The following is a 22607-nucleotide window of genomic DNA, read 5'->3' as shown; positions in this document are numbered from 1 at the left end:
AAGCTACAGAGTCATCCATTGTGAAAATGAAGAAAAAAAGGTTCAGTTAAAGAAAGAAGTTGTGTTTTTGTTGAAAATAAAAATAAAAATATTACAGCATCTTTAAACAATTTTGTGCTGCCCAGGTTTAAATCGGGCCATTAAAGAAAGAAGTTACGTTTTTGTAAAATAAAAGGAACTGCCCAGGTTCGAACTGGAGACCTTCAGTGTGTAAAACTGACGTGATAACCGACTACAAATGTATATAAAATTCCCTTCTTGGTGCTGCCCAGGTTCGAACTGGAGACCTTCAGTATGTAAAACTGAAGTGATAACCGACAACAAATGTATATAAAATTCCCTTCTTGGTGCTGCCCAGGTTCGAACTGGGACATTCCCTTCTTGGTGCTGCCCAGGTTCGAACTGGAGACCTTCAGTGTGTAAAACTGACGTGAGGCCCAGGTTCGAACTGGGGACATTCCCTTCTTGGTGCTGCCCAGGTTCGAACTGGAGACCTTCAGTGTGTAAAAACTGACGTGATAACCGACAACAAATGTATATAAAATTCCCTTGTTGGTGCTGCCCAGGTTCGAACTGGGGACCTTCAGTGTGTAAGACTGACGTGATAACCGACTACACCACAGCACCGATTTATAACTAATTTCTTGCTGACATTATTTCAGCTTTGAAAGTTCCCGTAATATTAAACATCCAAAGGTCCAGATATTCCGCATTTTTTACATTCAAAGAAACTAACTACTTCGACGGTCCTCTGTCAAAGCGACGGGTCATGTACCCAAAGAAAAGAAATTAAAATAGGAAAAGATTATTTTTAACGTAAAAAGATCAAACCAACAACATATCCATGTAAGAAAAAGTTCATAGATGGAATTTTACGCAGTCAGAACTTTGTATTTTTAAGTTATCATAGACTTCCATTTTGTTTAAAAAATAATAATTAATGTAAATAAGTCCAAAAATAAAATGGATAGTGCACTATGGTGTGGGGTTTGGGGTTTAGTCTGTATGTAGCCATGTTTAAATTTTACATTGAATTATTGAATTATGTGTATTTTAAATTTTTAAGTTAATTATATGTTTTAAAATAATAAAAATTAGATTAGTATATAGTATATTATGTTTTTTTTGTTATATTATATTTGTTTTTTTATGGGCTTAATGATTAAGAGCAGGTGTTTTTTCTTAAAAGGTTACAGGTTCAAAATGAGAGGGGGTAGAGTATGTATGCCTTCGTAGACTTAGCAGTCAAATTGTTGTGTGGAGGTGGGTCCCTTTCCCCTTAAACAAGGGGGTCTCATACACCATTTTGGTGTGTGCCTGGCCGTGACCTTAAAAATGAATAATAATAATAACTTATTTTATAAAAATAGAAGTTCTCAAGTTATTTAGGTAATTGTAAGTTTTACACAGTTTTTGGTATAAGAGTTGTATGTACAATAGCATTAAGAAATATCAACTTAATGTTTTAAGCACAAAAGTTTCATGCTAAGACATGCATACCATGAACATCAATAACCACCATAGAAACAACAACCTCAAACAACACCTTCCACTTTATAAAAAATTACAACCATTACAATCTTTTTAAGAAAATGTAGTGAAAAATATTGTCTTCTACATATTCTTTTTTTGGCACAATTAAAAGATTCACTTGCACCAATCTATGACAAGAAAATCAAAATGCGTACTCCACATCCAAATACTCGAAAGTCACCATCCTCACAATGCATATAATCTTCTCAGGTCCCTCATCATGCACAACTAAACTAGAGGAATAAAGAGAGTGATTTTTGCATAGCAATATGTGGATACATGAATAACCTCTCCACTTCATTTTGTACCATACATATATATATATATAAGATTTTATTTCATGGTGGATCCCACGTCATGCAAGCTAAACTAGAGGAATAAAGAGTGATTTTTGCATAGCAATATGTGGATACATGAATAACCTCTCCACTTCATTTTCAACAAAAATTAGAAGAATTTGATTTCCATAGTGAACATATAATAACTCAATCTAATGACCCAACTTGACCCATAAAGCTAGAATGTTGAATGGTTTTAGTCCAAAAAAAGATCTATGTTAGTAGACAATGGGCATTCTATTGTACCATTTAACCTTGGAAAGATGATGTAATGGACATTCTAGTATACCATTTAACCTTGAAAAGATGATGTAACATACAATGTTGTACCTTTAGAAATGTGTGACATTTTGTTAGGTTAACATTATGTCTGGGAGTGGCATGGAGTTTATGAGTAAAGATATTAGAGCATTATTCTGAGTATCAAAGGAAGACCATTTTATATGTAAACTTATAATACATTTTTCTTTGATTTCATTTAAGAAGTGCCATAAATTAATCAATCATAAACATAAATCCATTTTGTTGATTGTCCCACCAAACTTCTTGCACCAATATGTCATCACTAAGCTAGTATCCACCATTGCACCACAAAAGTTTATCACAAGTTTAGTGGTTAACACTAACATTTTTCAAGAATACATTGAGGCTCTCAATTGAACCTAGGACCCTCCAAAAAAAATCAATCCTCACCAATCGCATATCATTATCCTTGTGGCCTAAGCTTTGTTTCAATTAATGTTCATGGTTGATTTAAATTTATTTAATTAGTGTGTAGAGTTAAACCCTTTCTTTTTCCATGAGAAAATATATTTATATTCCAAATGAGAAATAAATAATAAACCCATGCAAGATTCCACCCTTCTCCAAATATACATGTTTTAATGCTTGAGACACTATTCATACTCAATAATTAGGCTCTAATCCATTACAACGAAGCTCATTTTGTCACTTAAAATAAATGAACCTCAGTGGGGAGGATAACAATCATTCTTCCCAACCACCCAAGATAAACCCAATTGAAATTGTTTAACTAAACCTATTACTTGAAGTGTGCATGAATTTTAGGGGTGCTTTGCAACTGATGGGATTACTATTATCTTGATGTCTCCTCCTAAGTGGCTTTGACTCACTCACCATCTATGTGTTAATGATTAATGAATTATCTAATTATCTTTCTGTACATGGATGGTTTATTGCAATGTTGCTAAACTCTCGATTTTATTGCGATAAAATCTTGAAATCGTGATTTTTTGGCCTAGCCAATGTTTGCCGATTTTTACTAATATTTGGAGGCATATTAATTTTGCCAATGTTTACCGATTTTTACCAATATTTCTGAATTTTTACGACATTTTGATTTTCTGGACCCTTGTCAATTTTATTTCGATGTCCATGTTTGCAACATTGGTTTATTGTGAGTGTTTCCTTCCCTTTGGGGTCTTATTGATTAATAATTGGGATGATCATTGCTTACTAATTCATTTTACCCTATTTACTTTAAATTAGATTACTTGAGGAGTTGAATATCATTTCCCTTTCAGTGATGTAACAACTCTATTGATTTATTAAGCATGACTTTCGGTTCTTGCATTTCTTCATTAGTGATTGAGCAAGTTGTCTGAAGTTTTAATTATGTTAGTGTTCTTTACATGCTCTTTTAACTTTGGATGAATATTATTGAGTTTCAAAATGGCTCTCATAAAAATTGACTCTGTTGATTGAATTAATAAAATTGATTCACTCCTTGCCTTTCATCATTAATTATTTGCAATTGAATGACAATGACATATGGGAAACTATTGAAAGTACTCAAGTGCTTTTTCTTAGTGTTGCCTTATTTGCATGGATGTTTTCTATGTATTCTCACTCTCAAAGCACACAAAGTTAAGCAATGTCTATGCCTCTCACCTTAAAGTAACTCTTAATAAAACTACCCAATCATTGAGTGTATTTGTTTTGATTATGAATATTATGAAATGTATTTGAATACTTATGATCTAATGGCTACTTGATATCTATTTTGTATTTATTTGAATGACTCGGTCAGTTGGGAAATCTTTGAGTTTCCTTCACTGCTCCATGCATACATGGTATGATGATTGTAAAATCATCCCACTAGTAAGGATCTCTTTGAAGCACATTTGTTTACTATGATAATTGGATTGTAATGTTTTCATAAGTGTGTTAATGATGATCGATGATTGGTTACTTTAATGGCATGTCAATTATATGCATGAGGTAGTAAAAGCATCAATGCCTAGTAATTAAAGCATATATAGGTGTGCATTTCCTTGGGAATGTTACATAAGTGTTTTAAATCCTACCACTACTAAGTGAATCATCATTAATGGTCGATGCATGCATCATGAAACTAAGATATTTAGTTCTTATGTAATGATAGCATTTAATGCACGGCTTCTTTTATTTAGTCTATTATTACATTTAATCAATTATTATTGAATGATACATATATTAATATTATTGATTTTCTTCTTAGTTATGTTCTTGTTATAATGATATTGGATGCTTCATGTGACTTGGTGAAGTGATCTAAATCAAGTGATTCCTAGAATGATCTTATGTCAATGGTTACTCGCAATAAATGTTTTCTTTTTGTCTCGACAAGATAGTGTCTATTTTTGAAATTGAGACTACTTATTATATGTGTGCAATAATGTATGCATATGTTTCCAAAGTAATAATAATCAAAGGTTTATAGTTACAATGCTTCGACAATGAAAATTCAATTAATATTATGTGACATTAATGCTAATTTCTCATTAATATTATATGCATTGGGTGATCTAATGTGTTAGTTATTAATTTTTGCTAGTTAATTTTGATGTCTTGCTAACATGGATGATCTAAGATAATCAAAATGCACGATAAGATTTTAGAACACATATCCATCTAATTTATGATGATGGAAAATTAGTAAAAAAGTAGCAAAAGTTTGAAATAAGCCAAACCACGCAAGAAATTAAATGGTATGACAATTGGTTTGCTTAGTTATTCGTTGCCTAATGAGTTTATTCTAACCTTATTTCAATCCCAAGTAAAACATTAAATTGAATTATTAAATTAAGGAATTGCTTTTACCTCTATTAAATTGATTTCCATCTTGGAAAGGAAATGTAGTTATTGCCTTGTGGATCTAGCCTTAACAAAACATTAGCTCCAATGCACATAACTCAAATATATCACTTGTATGCTAATTATTCTTCAAGGATTTATCATTCAGTTCTAACATAACCAAGGTTTAGTGGTTTTATTCCAAACTTGTGGATTTGACCTTGAACTCACCTACAACTTCCAACACTTCATTTCATATCTATAACAAGTTGGTAATGCTTGGAAATAGATGACTTGATTTGCTCTCATACCTTCACATAAGGATTTAATGTTCGATATATCGTTTTCATCTCTACTCCAAAAAAATTTGTCATGGAAAATTCCTAGGCCAGTGTTGAGGCTTATTAGTGGTTTATATGCTTTGATAAGGTGAAACAATTTCCTAAACACTTGTACACTTGAATCACTCAACTTGACATTTGCACATTAGATCAATTTTTCCTGTTCTGGAAACTACATCCAGGGTTGTTTCTTATATGAATATTACTTTGATGCTTTGAAATGATAATTGCCATAACAAGTTTCCTTGATATCTCTTGAAGTATATGTGGTATGAATCACCTATAGTAGTGATAAATATTTCTCCTTGCAATGTTTTTGGGAACAACTCACCTAAGATATATCAATGCAAAAAATGAACCAAACACCCTAATACATAACATCAACATCATGTTAATTTTATCTCTATTTGAAGGCATACAACATATTTTTATTTTTTAAGTTTTATTGTTGTCTCTTGGCACCATTGACGGACTTGTTTCTAAGCCATCTTTCATGATTTCAAAATGCACATAAGACATCTCTTTAATAAGTAACATTATGACGTTAGTAATTATGCTCTATCTATGAGCTCTGGATGTAGGAAATGTGAAATTTTCCTTGAAATGCAGCAACTGGAATTAATTCTTCTAACTGATTAATTTTTGTAGTTTATTTTGGCAAAATAATGAATTAATCACACTGCAAATTCTTCAGAATAAACATGCAACAGAAAATAAAATGTTGGAAACTAAGAAATATAGAGCACACACACAAGAAATATAACACTGTTATTTTTGGACAATTGTCCCTGGAAAAACCCAATGCGAGAAAACCGGTGTATCATATGAGGGTTTTATTATTATGCAGCAGAGAAATTCTGATTACAATCTGATGCCCAAAATTAGCAATCCTCTACAAAATAATCTGGCCACATAAATTAGTGAGACAAATTTTGTCTCACACGACACTAATTCAGCGCCACAACTAACACAAACTGGGTTGCTCTGAAACCCCTACGTTAGCCTTTGTTCTACCTTTTTGCAGGCCAAACTCGCACTACCTAGAAGTTTTTTTGATCAAGACGTCCAACCCAACTTAGCCTCTGAGAATGACTCACTAGCCCTTCTGGAATTTCTCCCAAACTACAGCAACATAATCGACCCTCACTCCAACTGAATCGAACTCCTCCTCTAAAGTTACCTACGCAGTCCCTGCCCAACCTCACTAAGGAAAACTTGGCTATATTTTATATGACTCTTTGGAACTCAAAACTCCTTTGGAATCATTGTCCTTTCTCCCTCTCTATCTCTGCATTCCCTCTAGCTCAAACTCTTCTTCCCAGATCAGTTTTTGTTGTTGGATAGCTTGATCCCTGCCAAGGAACTTGACCTCAAATCGATCTAGCTCCAACCCCATCAACCTCCTCTTATCATCTCTCGTTGGCTCACCAACAACCATGATTATATCCCCATTAACGGCAAATATCATCTCTGAGTCGATCCATGTGAGTTTCTAGAGAAATCTCAACTTTCTCAATTAATTCTTGTTAATTAATAAATTTTCCTAAGTTAGACTTAGGAAATATTTAATGATTGACTAATTAACTTAATTGAGTCATCTCTAAGTCTTTTCTCCTTAAAAAAATTGGGTTCTAGAGCTCTTATGTTTCTAACCCTTTTTGACCAAATTTGAGACTAGAACGCCTGTCCTCTTAGCGAGGAAGGTGTTCTACCATATTCTTTGTCTCATAACATATCCTCCCACACATGCTACTAATCTATGACAACTGTGACAAACTGTCGCTTCCCACCAAGCCACTACACAACTCTTATTCATCTGATACTCTGAGTTGAACCATACCGACATCTATGATGTTGCTAACATTGCATTATACCACCCTGTATTGCTCCCAACTCTGCATTGCGCTACAGTTAATCTCATGTTGCTGCAACTACTGCAACTCAGGACTCTGAATCTTAATCAATTGTGTATGTGGATTGGCTCTGCATCTGTCTCTTGAGTCTCTGACTGCTACTAGCCTCTGCACTATCCACTAAGTATATTTTTGTGCTACAACTTCTTTGCGCCCCTCAACATCTGACTACAACTAGTACTGCAACTATTCCTCAAGATATGTTTGCGCCATCCTGAACACTAATTGACCCTGATACTGAATACTGTGGGCCCCTATAGCAAGGGTAATGATCTAGGAAGAAACACCTATTTGATGCAATCTTCCTTAGACCCTGCCCAAATCTTTGCAACTCTGGGAACTAGAGCTCTATGTCTCCCCACCTCTCTCCTAGAGGTATAGTTGCATATAATGTGAATTCATCCTCCAACCTGTAAGATAAACTGTCGATCTTTGTCGAATTTGTTTCCTGATCCTATGTCTCCTTCTTGTCCTTCTTCCTCTTTGGACATTGGGTATTGTAGTGACCAAAATCACCACACCTGAAGCATTTGATCTTTGACATATCCCTCTTTTCTTTTCTCCTCCCTATGAGCCTTATCCCTGACTGGGACTTTTCCTTTCCTTCTCATTTGATGCAAGGGAAACATTCTCCTCTTCTTGCAAACCCTTCGGTCCTTTACTGTTGTTGTCGTTGATATTTGTCTTCATTGGAGCAAGCCTCATCTCCTCCTGTGTAAATTCTACCCACAATCGATCCTAACCAGGTAGTTGATCTCATCTAGTAATACCTTGGACAAAAGTGGCCCACTCCAGTGAGAAACCATTGAGAGTTGTACCCACCAACTCGCTCTCTTGAGGTACTTCTCCTACTGCAACAAGCTCATCAAGGACATCCTTAATCCTCATGAGATAAGGAACAACTCCTTCACCCTTGTTCATCATAGTCAACATCAATTTCTCCTTCAAGAGAATTTTATGATTCTCGAAAGGATTATAGAAAAGTTTAGCAATAGCATCCCACATTTCTTTGGTTGTATTCTTAGCCGCTAAATGTGAAACTATATGATCTTGAGCACCATCAAGGATCAACTACTTTGCCTTGGCCATCTCATTATTGTAGTTCTCTAGTTTTTGCAGGTCTGTAGGTACATATACAACTCATTCTTTGTATGTCTTTAGACCTTACTCATCTAGTAGGAAAGGCATTATAGCTTTCCAGATACAATAGTTGGATGCACCATCTAACCTGTCCTGATCTCAAATTCAAGTTGAGGCTATTTTATGTAAAAATCACAATTGGGAAATAAACAGGAATATCCTCCCTTTCTTGCTCAGTTACCTGCTCTGCAATTCACACTCCTTGCTGGAATGTGTAGTCATGCCTACTAGTTCTGCCTCTACAACTGGAAATTTCAGATTTCCTTCAAGACTACAACTGGAAATCCTTCGGGAGAATCTAGAAATTCCTCCCTCTATGTGTGCAATTTCTCTTCCACGTTGCACTGATTCTGTTACTACAATCATTGTTGCAAGCCAACTGTGCCCATAATTGCTCAAATAATTCTTTGTTCTAATTCATTGGAACTGCTTCCCAGCTTCACTATTGCCTGCTGGGACTACTACTGGACAAATCGAACATTCCTGCACTCTGCAACACGAAAATTGAACCCTTGTCAAACAATTTGAATTGCCTGGCTAGCCTCTGCGCAAACCCTGAAGAAATTCACTCAAACTCCCTCTGAACTGTGAAATTTATGCCTCTTTGTCTCTGAGCCTCTGATCTGTCAAACTTGCTTTAATACCATGTTAAATTTTCCTTGAAATGTATCAATTGGAATTAATTCTTCTAATTGATAAAATTATGCAGTTTATTTTGTTATGGAAAAATAACGAATTAATCACATTGTAATTTCTTCACAATAAAAACACTACGGAAAATAAAATGTTGGAAATTGAGAAATATAGAGAACGCACACAAAAAATATGACACCATTATTTTGGACAATTGTCACCTAAAAACCCAATGCGGGAAAACTAATGAAGTAGATGAGGATTTCATTTTTATGCAACAGTTAAATTTTGAGTAAAATTTGGATGTTGAAATTGGAAATCCTCTACAAGATAATCTGGCCACAAAAATTAGTGAGACAATTTTTGTCTCACCCAACACTGATCCAACTCCACAACTAGAACAACTGGGCTTCTCTAAAACCCTTATGTCAGCCTCTGTGTTGCGTCTACATAGGCAAAACTCGCACTACCTGGAAGCTTCTCTAATCGAGACATCTAGCCCAACTCAACCTCTGAGAATGACTTGCTAGCCCTTCCAAAATTTCTCCCGGCGTGCAGCAGCTGAATCGACCCTGACTCCAACTAAATCGAACTCCTCCTCTGAAGCTTCCTACGTAGCCTCACTAAGGAAAATGCGACCCTCTTGTAACTGACTCTCCAAAACTTGAATCTCCTCCAGAATCACTGTCCCTGGTACCTCTCTGTCTCAGCATCCCCTCTAGCTTGATCTCTTCTTCCCGGATCAGATGTTGTTTTTGGATAGCTCAATCTCTACCAAGGAACTTGACCTCAAGTTTGTCTAGCTCCAACCCCATCGACCTCCTAATATAATTTCACAGTGGCTCACTAATGACCATGATTAGATCCCCATCAATGGCTAAGATCATCTATGAGTCAATTCATGTAAGTTTCTAGAGAAATCTCACCTTTTTCAATTAATTCCTATTAATTAATCACTTTTCCTAAGTTACGACATATTTAATTATTGACCAATTAACTTATTTAAGTCATCTCTAGGTGTTTTCTCCTGAAACATTTTATGGGTTTTGGAGCTCTTGTGTTTCTAAGCCTCTCTCACCAAATTCGAGACTAGAACACCTGTCTGATGCTACAAAACTAATAGGAATTATGATATAATTTAGCTTTCTAAAAAAAATTTATGTCCTTTGATGTTGAAATGACTAAACATCTCACATTGCATTTGCATTTACGAATATTGTCAAACATATTTCCAAGTGGTTTTTTAGGCTTGCAACACTACATCTTGTTGTTGAAATTCCAATGCATGGGGGAATTTCTTAACATGATAAATACTTGTGAAATTATTTAATATTCTTCTTTTGTTTTTCATTTATTATTAGTTAAGCAATTACCATTCAAAATAAGAAAATAGAGGTCATAGTGCACAAAAGACAGGAGGCACTATAAATTAGGCTCCAAGCCAGGGCAAAACACCACAAGGGGGAAAACCCAACAACAATCCTTCTCTTATAGAATCAAATCAAAATGAGATATCCAAGACCACCAAGACTAGAACTTCCACCAAAACTCCAAGTCTAGCCCTCCAAGTCACCTCCAAAATCATAGGTCAACATAAGTCAAAATGTCAACTCCCTGAAATTTCAGCCCCTTAAATTTCAAACCCCTGAAATTTTGGACCTGCAATAGCATAGAAAAATTAAGTCTTTTTACATAACTCTTTCCTCACATCTGCAAGTTGTCACATCAGAAAATTCAATCATCAAAAAGAATGTTTTTCATGTCTTGTAGCTTGTCTTTCTCTTTCCTTTCACTCGTCCTTCACTTCTCCTTTGTTAGGTTCATATGTTCTTCTTGTTGTGCGATGAGATGATATTCCAAATGAGCCGAACTACCTCTTATATATAGTTGTCCAAGAGGGTCAAATAAGTGGCTCTTGGAGGTCCAAGCCGACTTCACAATTTTGGTGGACTTCGACTCAACATAAAATTCTTTTTATTTTCTTTACAAAAATTCAAATGGGGCTTGACTCAAATACATTTTTTATTTTTTACTCATAACAAATTATTTTTTATTCTTTGACTCTATAAGCATGAAGAACGTGCTTTGACCAAAAATAAATATAAAAGTAATTAATGATAAACATGTTATTTTATTACACTATGAAGATCAACACTAGTTACATTTTCAACACTCCCTGATAACTAGGGAGGTATTCATAATGACACAACAGGATAATCTAAAGTTGAAATATACATATAAGAAAGGATCTATATTGATAAGCATCAATTATGATTTAGATCATCATAGCCAGTGTTATCAAAATAGCAAGGTCTTGACTACAAGCTTTGTATCTCCACTAGATCATAGCACAATGCTAGGAGGCATAAATTTAGACACCACTGCCTCTCAGGCACATATCCCACTAGGGTGTTCACTAGGTATGTCCTCATAGGACTATTTCCTAATCCATTGTCACAATATTTGGCACCAGGAAATATTGGTCCTCAAGACTATTCTTATCTTGGATTAATGTACTTGACTTGTGGCAATTAGTCTTGGTCAAAGTACAAATCCTCAAATAATATTAATCCCATATGCTTATCTAATCCACCTACCAGTTCCTTTGCTAGGCTTACAGTTGTCAATCTTGGTCATAGTGCATGACACATGTAAAATACGGTGTCCACCCTCACTTCCTCTCAACCAGGGAGGAGATCCTCGCTCCCTTTCAAACAAGGAGAAAAAACAACAAACCATAAGCTTGTCTCAAAATACTCATCAATGCATCAGCTCCTTGTTCCTTAGTGGAGATCTGTGGTAGCTTCTCAACTCCTATCTACACCATACTCCCGAATTATAAAGCACCTCGACCTTCCTAGTTCTCTTACGATCTTCATGCAGCTTTGATTAATTGAATCCAATGTCATCAATTAGTTCATCCAACACTTTATGGAGCCAAACTTTTTCATAGCTAATAGCACAAGCATTCACATATTCTTTCTTGAATAGCAATAGAATTTGGCTTCACGCTCTTTTAAGCAATAATTTGATCTTTCAATCATTAGTAGTATCTCTATCAGCATCAGTACTATCAACCCAATCAATGTGTTCCTAAATCAAACCAATCAGAGCTCCCCCTTTCTTGCTAAGGCAGGTGAACTTCTTCTTTCATCAAGCCTTGTTCTTCATGCTATCATCTAATTGAATTCTACATACTTCAAACCTCTTTCTTCTTGTCTTTGTGATTTTCTACGTTCTTCCAATTCTTCCATCTGTTAGTCAAGCTTAGATAGATCTTGTCTTGACCTGCAACCTTTATTAGAAGACTATGAAAGAACAAAAGGCAAAGTGCACAGACAAAATAGCAACAGCTATAATCAAGAAAGGAGGTGTAGAATACTTATCTCTTTGAGGAGAGGAACTCCCTCTTAATCTTGGAACTTTTTATCAACCTTGTCCTCACATAATGTAATTCTTGTCATACTTAAGAGCTAGGTTTTCTTTTTACAATCGAAACAATTATTTAGGGTTGTATTCATAGGGTTTTCTAATTCAAACCTTTGCTAGAGTTACAAACTGTAGATTCTCCAAAGCCTTCAAGATTTGCCTTTTAAGAATTGAAAATTTTACATTCATGCTAAAGACTTAGTTTCAAAAACCCTAGAGATGTTATCATACAACCCTTTTTATGAGATGGAATTCATTTCATTTATTGATCACAAAGCCTTTTCCATAATAGCAATAAAAGAATTTCCATGTTAACATATCGACAACTATTAATATATCTAAACAAACCCCTCTTCTAGCAAATCTTTATCTTTCAAGAGAGCATAGCACTGTTAGCTTATTCATGACCCAAAAGTCTTAACAATATATGTGTTATGGTTAGAATAGGTCATTAGTTGCAAATAGTATATGTACCTTTTAAACATTACCTCTCCATACTTGCAGAGATCTAATCCTTTGACCTTATCTTCAATTGACATGTTTCTTTTTCTTCCAACAAAGATACTTCAGATCTTGCAAACTTTAGTAAATCAAATAGATCAACCTTGTTGATGTAATTCTTCTTTCTTTTATGTATAAGAAGGAAATCTTGGTAGTATGACTACTTTATGAGCTTCATAAAAACTTCAGATATCTTGTCATAGAGTTCACAATGTTAGTTTTTGTAGCATTGGATGTGTTCTAACCACGAAATTTTGTGGATAGGCTAGAATACATGAGATCTCCAAAACCCAGAAATCGTTTCTGGAAATCCCACCTAGAAATGACTTAATTAGATTATTAACCAGGTTTTAAATATTTCATAAGTCTAAACTTAGGTAATATGGTTAATTAATTAGTATTAATTAAGTCAAGGCAAGAATCATCTAGGAATTCACACAAATCAATCCAGAGATGATCCTAGCCATCGATTATGTTTAATCTTGGTCGTTGGTACTCCAACAGAGGATTATAAGAGGAGGTCGATGTGGTGATGGAGAACACACTTGAGCAATTCGATTTCTGAACAGATTGATTTCCAGAGTAGCAATAGTCAGTTGTTAGAGAGAGAGAGCTAGAGATCGAAGCAGTGAGAGATGGGCAGAGATAGTGAGGTTGGAGGAAGCATTCCAGATCCAATGAGTACATTTGCAGAGAGGCAGAAGACCCACAAAGAGGTTGACACTAGGACAACGCAGCAACATCTAGAAGCAAAGTCGAATTGCAGAGAGGGATTGGCATTTTTAGTTCCAGAGGCCAGGAAGGAGTCCTAAAGTGTCGTAGAAGCATATTTCCAATCAACTGAAGGCAAAACGACTTCATTAGAGACCAGTCTGAGGCGAGATGTTCAGCAAGAAGCGTAGAGCAATGTGGAGGCTGACGTAGAGGGTCAAAGGGCCAAATTTTTTAAGGCAAGTCATGTCAGGAGTTTGCCTGTGGGGTGAGGAAAATTCCTCACTAGATTTCTCAGTCTTTTTCTCTGTAGGATTGCCAAATTTCAACATCCAGTTGTACTCAGATTTTCTCACTGCTGCTTAATAATAAAACCCTCAGCTATTGCACCGGTTTTCCCAAGTTGGGTTTTTCCGGGGAATTGTGTCCAAAAATAATTGTGTTAATTTTATATGTGTGTGTTAGCATTTCCCAGCTTCCAACATTTTATCTTTCCACGGAATTTTATTTGTGAAGGTTGCAGTGTATTTATTTCGATATTTGTCATAGCAGATAAATTATTAATTAATTAACAATTAGGAGAAATAAAATCAATTGCTGCAATAAGGTTCTGATTTTCGAAATTTTTACATGGTATCAGAGCATAGTTGATCATTCAGATTTCTCAGAGGCGAGAAAAGAAGGAATTTTGATACTCAGTGTAGGAAGCATGCCGAAATTTCCAAGGGCAGAACAATGTTTTTCAAGAGAGTTCGAGTTGCTTGAGGAAGACTGATTTTTCTGAGAGGGGCAGAAAAATTTGGTCCTTCTAGATTGAGTGATTCCGGAGGCAGAGGGATCAGCTCAGATTTTTTTTTAGCAGATCCCTAGCTGGACGTAGTGGTTTTTGCAGCAGTTCACTAGAGCAAAGCCAACGTTGGGGTGGAAGAGAAAAGCACACACAACATAGGGAAATTTTCTCTCAGGGGACTTAGAGTTTCTGAAGTTCGATTTTTCCCAACAGCATATTGGTAGTACATGAGTACAAAATTCCTCACCCTAAAGGGAGTGTGAGTAGCAGATCTGCCAAACGAGTAGTGGGAAAGAGGGAGATTTCTGGGTTTATTTTCTCCAGTTTTGAGTTTCACATATTTTGTAGCTTTGTAGGGATGACCATACAAGATTTCCAGAGGAGGTTGTGCGAGTTAGCCAAAATGTAGATCTGGGTAGTAGTTCGACTTCTAGTTGTCGGAAATAGGTGTTGGAGTAAGTGTGAGTTGTCTAGTGCGAGTAGCAAAGAAAGGAAGGGTCCCAGCCAAGGACTAGGCTCAAAAGAAGATAGTGGGGCACCAGATCTAGGAGGAGGAGTAGTATGAACTTCAATCTACCAAATGGGCATGGTCCAGCACAGTTGCAACAAGGAGACCAGTCAGATCAATTCCAGATTGTTGCAAAGAGACCATCACCTTTGCTACAGGAGCCCATAGTATCACAGTAGCAAGTTCAGTGTCAACAGATGCAGCCAGCCATTCAAATGACAGTTACAAATCTAGTTGCAGTCAGTACCCATGAGACAATTGCAGAGCTAGATGCAGTGACACAGGCATTGTGAATTGCCTAGTTGCAGTATGCAGGTGTAGTTCCAACCAGAAGATTCCCAACACAAAACTTCACAGTCTAGTTTCCAGTGTAGGAAGACAGTGCGATTTTCCAGGAGGGAGTAGAGAGATTTCCCATAGGGAGATCCAGACTCCTAGGGAGTCTAGTTTCAGAGGGAGCATCCATATGGAAGTTAGTGCTTCATGATCTGAGATATCAAACTCATTATTGCAACAATTACAACAACAATACAGAGGTAGTAGCAGCAGTATGAGTAGCTTAGAGTCCCAGAGTTGCAGAGATTTGGGTAGGATCCTTGAGGTGTCCTCCTCATGGATCATTACCTTGCTATGGGGGCCCATAGTATTCAGTAGCAGGATGGATCAGTGGCAATTGATGCAGTCAAAGACCAATAGTTGCAGAGACTAGTAGTAGTTAGATGTTGGGAAGCGCGGTGCAGAATTGGTAGCAGTGCAGTTGGCACAGTGCAGAATCAGCAGCAACGCAAATCCTTCAGCGACAATGCAGATGCTATTCACAGTTAGAGACTCGGGAGATAGATGTTTCATAATGAACACAGTTGATTTATTATTTTGGATTCTTTTCAGTTGCAACAACAAATGATAGGGAGTTGCAGTGTAGATGCAGATGCAGTGTTGGCAGCAGCATGGCAGCGTCAGAAGCATCACAGATGCAACGTATATCAGAGTTGCGCAGTGCTTGGTGGGCAGCAGTAGTGAGACATCAGTAGCATGACAGGAGATGATACAAAGACAGAGTGTTGTGACTGGGTGTGCAGCACTAGAACACATTCCTCGCTAAGAGGAAGTGTTAGTTTTTGCAGCATCAGATGTGTTCTAGCCACGAAATTTTGTGGAGAGGTTATAATACATGAGATCTCCAAAAATAATCAATTGTTTCTGGAAATTCTGCCTAGAAATGACTTAATTAAATTATTAACCATTTTTAAATATTTCCTAAGTCTAAACTTAAGGAATATGGTTAATTAATCAATATTAATTAATTAAAGGTGAGAATCATCTAGAAACTGACACGGATCGATCGAGAGACGATCCTAGCCATCGATTATGTTTTAATCTTGGGCATTGGTGCTCCAACAGAGGATCATAAGAGGAGGTCGATGTGGTGATGGAGAACACACTTGAGCAGTTTGATTTCTGAGTAGATAGATTTCTAGAGTAGCAGCAGTCAGTCGTCGGAGAGAGAGCTAGAGATTGAAGTAGTGAGAGAAGAGCAAAGACAGTGAGGTTGGAGAAAGGATTCTATATCCAGCGAGTACATTTATAGAGAGACAGAAGAGCCACAGAGACGTTGACGTTGGGATAATGCAACAGCCTCTAGAGGCAAAGTCGAAATGCTGAGAGGGATTGATGTTTTTAGTTCCAGAGGCCAGGAAGGAGTCACAGAGTGTTAGAGAAGCATATTTCAAGTCAACAGAAGGAAGAGCGACTTCATCAGAGACCAGTCCGAGGCTAGACGTCCATCAGGCAATGTAGAGCAATGCAAAGGCTGGTGCAGAGGGTCAGAGGGCTGAATTTCTTAAGGCAAGTCATGTCAGGAGTTTCCTATGGGGTGAGGAAAATTCCTCACTAGATTTTTCCCAGTATTTTTCTCTGTAATATTTCCAGATTTTGACATCCAGTTGTACTCAGATTTTCTCGCTATTGTTTAATAATAAAACCCCAACTGTTGCACCGTTTTTCCCAAGTTGGGTTTTTCCGGGGACTTTTGTCCAAAAATAATTGTGTTAATTTTATGTGTGCTAGCATTTCCTAGCTTCCAACGTTTATTTTTCCGCGGAATTTTATTTGTGAAAGTTGCAGTGATTTTATTTATTTATTTATGTCGTAGTAGATAAATTATTAATTAATTAACAATTAAGATAAATAATATCAGTTGTTGCAATAGGGTTCTGGTTTTCATAATTTTCACAAACAAAGTCTTGGTCTCTAACTTCGGTCTCTTCCTTCCCATGATCCAATCCATAATGTCATAGATTTGTCCTCTAAAAGGATATATAACCATAGAACAATGTCCCAATGGTATAGCACTTCAAGAAATGCCATAGAACTTTTTATATTGATTGAAGAACAATGCCTGTATATGTTGGTAAGTTGCAATTCTATTCTTTTCACATCAAAAAAAAATAAAAATTGGATGCTTGTCTCTTAACTTGCATAGTGATATGGCCTCAGAGAAGTATCACAAGCCTTTATCCAAGTTGTAGAACATTAATTTCGTAAGTATATTTCGCATGCCACAGTACACTAGGGTCCTCGCATTCCTTCCAAATTCTCTCATGTTCTTGTTTTGTCACAAGTCATAACTCTTCTTTTACATCTACCATAGGTACATCATAGAAGGATCTATCGAAGGTTATGATTTAGGTACATCATAGAAGGATCTATCACAGGTTCATATCATAGAGAGACTATCACAAGTTTGCATTAAAGAGACTATCATAAGTCTGCATCACACAGAGATACAGTCACGATATTGCATCTTAGAGAGATAATGTATCTTGCATGTCAGAGAGAGATACATCGCAGAAAACTTTGTATCACAAAGAGATATGTCTCCATAGAAAAATTTTGTCATAACCCAGGAGCTCGATTTATAACAAAACTTGCATCATATATATAGGAGAATAATCATGTACATGAATAGAAATCGGTGTCTTCCATTGCTTGTTTCCTTCAGATTAATGCAACAGAGTTTCACCACAGAATTTGGATAAGTACTTCAGTCATAGTTCAAGATCAAACTTCTTACATTACTGCTATAAGTGTCCCAAGATGAAGTAGGCTTCAATGAGAGATGACTATCTTATTTCTTCAATTTTCCTTAGCTCTGATACCATGTTGAAATTCCAATGCCAAGGGAATTTCTTAACATGATAATTACTTGTGAAGTTATTTAATATTCTTCTTTTGTTTTTTGTTTATTATTCATCAAGCAATTACCATTCAAAACAAGAAAATATATATCAAAGTGCACAAAAGATAAGGGACACTAATAATTTGGCTCCAAGTTGGGGCAAACCCCACAAGGGGAAAACCCAACAACAATCCTTATTTTATAGAATCAAATCAAAAAGAGATATCCCAGACGAAGACCAAAACTGCCACCAATCCTCCAAGTCCAACCCTCCTCCAAGTCACCTCCAAAATCATAGGTCAACATAAGTCAAACTGTCAACTCCTAGAAATTCAGCATTTTTACAAAACTTTGTCCTCACATGTGCAAATTGTCACATCAGAAAATTCAGTCATCGAAAAGAATGATCTTCATTTCTTGTAGCTTGTCTTTCTTTTTCCTTTTACTCGTACTTCACTTCTCCTTTGTTAGGTTCAGATATGCTTATTGTTGTGTGATGAGATGATCTTCCAAATGAGTCTAACTTCCTCTTGTATATAGCTATCTAGGAGGGTTGAATAGGTGGCTCTTGTAAGCCTAAGCCAACTTGTTCCCAAAGAGGGTCGACTTGACAATTTTGGTGGGTTTTGACTCAATATAAAATCATTTTTCTTTTCTTTACAAAATTTCAAATGAGAGTTGACTCAAATACATTTTTTCTTTTTGACATAAAAAATTATTTTTGACTATTTGACTTTATAAGCATGAAGAATATGCTTTAATAAAAAATAAATATAAATATAATATTATTATTAATAATAATTTCATTTAATTGCATTATAAAAACCGACACTATTTACATTTTCAATACTTATTACTATAACATTGAAAAACATTATCCAAAATATCATCTATATAACATGCTTAAAATCTATTATGACACCTTGTAGTCAATGTTGTTTGTATCAGTGTACTCTCTATCCAGCATTTGGAGTTGAAATTGTAAAATTTGACATTTTGAAATGTTACTTGAATCGATGGATAAACTTTGGTGGAATGTTTTAGGGTTATGTTTTTACACAACCATACTACATGTAAACAAAACGATAAAAGAAACCTCACGTATTCTATGATAGTGTATTCAATTATAATACTCAAGGTTTGGGGTTTTGTCGCTAACATTTGGGAATATTTATATGTGTCTTTAAATCTCAGACATTTCGCTTATTTGTGAGGATAACCTGCTCCATTACACAAAACTGAATAATTAAAGTGCTATATCGTTGATACCAATACATCGTATATCTCATAGACACTACTAAAATTTCATTGGTTTATATCTCGGATGCTTAGCATTAAAGGTGTTTCAGGTAATCATTATGGAATGCCTAAGCACATAGAGTACCTCTTTTGCAAGCTCTATATGAACTTTGCTCTTTGTTATGGTGATGAATGCATAATGTGTGATTCCTTAGTCTCTATCTCATTTTGATATGACATTCGGTTTCATTGACCCTTGAAATTTCCTGGACCAAATATTCACTTTCATATTTCCCAGCATTACAGTGGATAAGTTGTTCATATATCCCAGCATTACACTGGATAAGATGTTGGCTTAACTTAAATATTTTTCAAACACATTTAAGTTGGCAATTTGGTATTCATGCTACCATAATCCTTTCCAATATCTTGAGATATCAAATTGTCTTAGTCAAGTTTAGCTAGATGAACATTCCCTTTCTACTTCATGATCTAGCTTAGATTGTAATATTCATAATTAGCTATGGCTAATTGGAGTATTCGATTTTGCTCAATTTTGCCTTCTATAGTTATTTGTAAATAAAAAGGTGAGGAAAAGGGGACATAACTCACTTTTAGAATAAAAGTCACTTCCTAGTAGCACAACGTTGTGACTTAAAGGGGAGCCAAGGGGGCCAAAGGACCACGCAGAGATGGGGCCCACGCAGACACTTGGAGGGACTGCGCAGATGGGAAAAGGAACACGTGGCAAGAGGAGATTACATTGGAGGAGGTGAGCCTTGGGATTGAGAGAGGCCAATGCTATAAAGGAGAGAGGAGCCTCCTCATTTTGGCATTCAGTTATGAGCATTTGAGCTAGTCACTTCGACTTGGAGCACGCTGGTTGTTTAGCCTGTCTGCAGCACTGTTTAGTGCACTGAGTGTCTCCGTTTGGAGATCTCACCCTTAGCCCTGAGGGACTTCGAGTGCCTACTCAGGCAAGGTAGTTTCAGCAGTCTTTTTGTAGTAGTTTTGATCTTTGGCATTGAGGTGGAGCTAAGCATTGGAGGACTGCGCAGTCTTGAGAGAGAGGGATGCAGTTTTTCTAGGGACAATTTCGGATTGGGGGTTTGTGGAGGAGTTGAGCTATGAGATTGAGCAAGAGATCAGCTCTTGCATATTGGAGGAGTTTGGCAGAGTTTCAGGCAGCATTTTGGAGGATTCTACTCAGTGGCAACGCAGAGCCTTGAGGGATTGCGTGATTCCCCAAAGGGGCGATTTTCGGGGGTTGGCCATTTCAGAAAAGCTTTCTGGATTTTTCTGGGTTTCTGAGTAGAGGCTGATTCCAGAGTTTCAACATTTTCTGAGGAAGGGAACAACCCCAAATCCTCATTTGATTTCCAATAGTAGCAGCAGCACAGCAGTTCTCCAGCAGCATCCATGCAGTTTAGAGAGAGGTCATTCTTTTGTTATTCTAAGTGTATTTCTTCACTTGCCTGGTGCAATTCAAGGTGCCATCTTTATGATCACCTCCTGTACTCATTCCATTACTCAGTATAATAAAATGGCTTAGCATTTCTCTTTGCATTTCTCGAGTATCTGATTATATTTCATGTTTACATTATTATATGTTGCACCACTGTTATTTTTATCTTTTTGAGCTTCCCGGTTATTATATCATTTGTGCGTATTTGGTTGGAGTTTACTGGGGTTTTTGGGGAATATCTCTGAAATAGGATATTACAATGGTATTAGAGCATAGATCTTGCTCAGCCTGTGGAGCTAGCAATCTATGACACCGGGGGAAAAGCCCTACATCTATTACAGAGGTAGGAGATACAGAGACATTGGTCGTAGGTTGGAGAACACCTACGGAGAGGGAGACTATGTTCCGATGGTGGACGTAGAACAGGAGGAGCCTATGGTGGGCGCAGAACAGAAGGAGCCTGTAGTGGACGCAGAGCAGGAGGATCCGATGACAGATGAGGACGGGAAGAGATTTGCGGAAATTCTCCTCAAATCAGTGCAGGATCTGTCAAGGCAGATCGAGGTGATGGGCAGAGATTCACGACAGTAGAGGCTAGACAACGTGAGAACCCACAAGTTTTCCAGGTTGGTGAGGGATCGGGTACATCCCACCATTTTCCAGAGTAGGGTGCCACTCAGTGAGACACTACTCAGCAGATGGCCTCACATGCCCCGCTCTACCATGCCCACTTTCTGTTGGGTCCCTATAATACTAGTGATTACCCCATTACTATTGTAGTTATACCCCCTATTTATATTGTTGTGCCCCTATTACCCCCATATTGTTATTTCTGTGCCCCATAGAATCCCTCTATTGTTATTTTTGTGGCTTTATATTATTATTGTTAGGTCGGCTGGATTATATTGTGACTCCTTAGACTCCTATATATAGAAAGGAGGTTTTGTCATTTGTATCATCCAAGAATTGTTCATTTATGTAATGTAAAGGAGGTTGCCCCCTCGAAGAGGCTGAATTCTAAGGCGTGGATTTATCTTTTCTATCTTTTCTTGAGCTGGTTTCATAACATTTGGTATCAGAGCTTGGATTCTAGGGTTTCGCTGCTCCAAACAGGTCATCGTGGCATTTTCGCTATAACTTTTTTTTTCTGTGACGTTTCAGAAGTCGCAAAAAAAACCCATTTGAGAAGAATTGGCGCTGAACCTTGGGTCCGAATTTCAGAGCTTTTCGCGCGATATTTTCGGAGATATGATCTGAGGAAGTTGGCCTTTTTGCAGACTCCTGAATTACATTCAAAACAGGTGACCTGGGGAAAATCGTCATAACTCTCTCTCTGAGGATCGGATTGAAATTTCGTAAAAAGGTACAGAAAGAGGACAGACTGTAGTTTCTTGTATGTGTGTTTCAGATTCAAAGGTTGAAACAGTGACTCGTGGCACGTCGTACAAGTTCGCTCTACTGAACCAGTCTAAAAGCAAGTCACTGTGGGAGATTTCACATAACTCTTCCTTGGAGAATCCAATTTGGCTCAGACTTGTGGCATTGGAAAGAGGACGTAGAAGGCTACTACAGGTAGCATTTTCAGAATTGGATGATCCGAAATTACAGAGATACATCAGATTCAATATCAGGCTTCTATAAAGTGAAAAAAGGTGTGTAGTTTTTTTTTTAATTTTGTGTAAGCTTGGTTTAACGGAATTCAAAGGGCATAGTAAAACATTATTATCGGTAACTGATGCCCCGAGGAAAGAAAATGCAAACACCTAGTAAGGAACCTGAAAGCTCTAGCATGACTCATGAAGAAGAGGAAGAA

General features: G+C 36.7%; 1 non-coding gene across 1 annotated transcript; it reads right to left on the bottom strand.

The window, feature by feature from the left end:
- Positions 1-553: 553 nt before the first annotated feature.
- TRNAV-UAC (transfer RNA valine (anticodon UAC)) lies at positions 554-627 on the bottom strand. Its single transcript has one exon. It is a non-coding gene; the product is annotated as a tRNA-Val (tRNA).
- Between the last annotated feature and the right edge of the window lie 21980 nt (positions 628-22607).

This window comes from Pinus tabuliformis, chromosome 8 (assembly GCF_031772625.1).
Source record: "Pinus tabuliformis cultivar Carrire ecotype Pingquan chromosome 8, CPIR1, whole genome shotgun sequence".
Taxonomy (NCBI): Eukaryota; Viridiplantae; Streptophyta; class Pinopsida; order Pinales; family Pinaceae; genus Pinus; species Pinus tabuliformis.
This window is presented reverse-complemented; position numbering and strand designations above follow the sequence as displayed.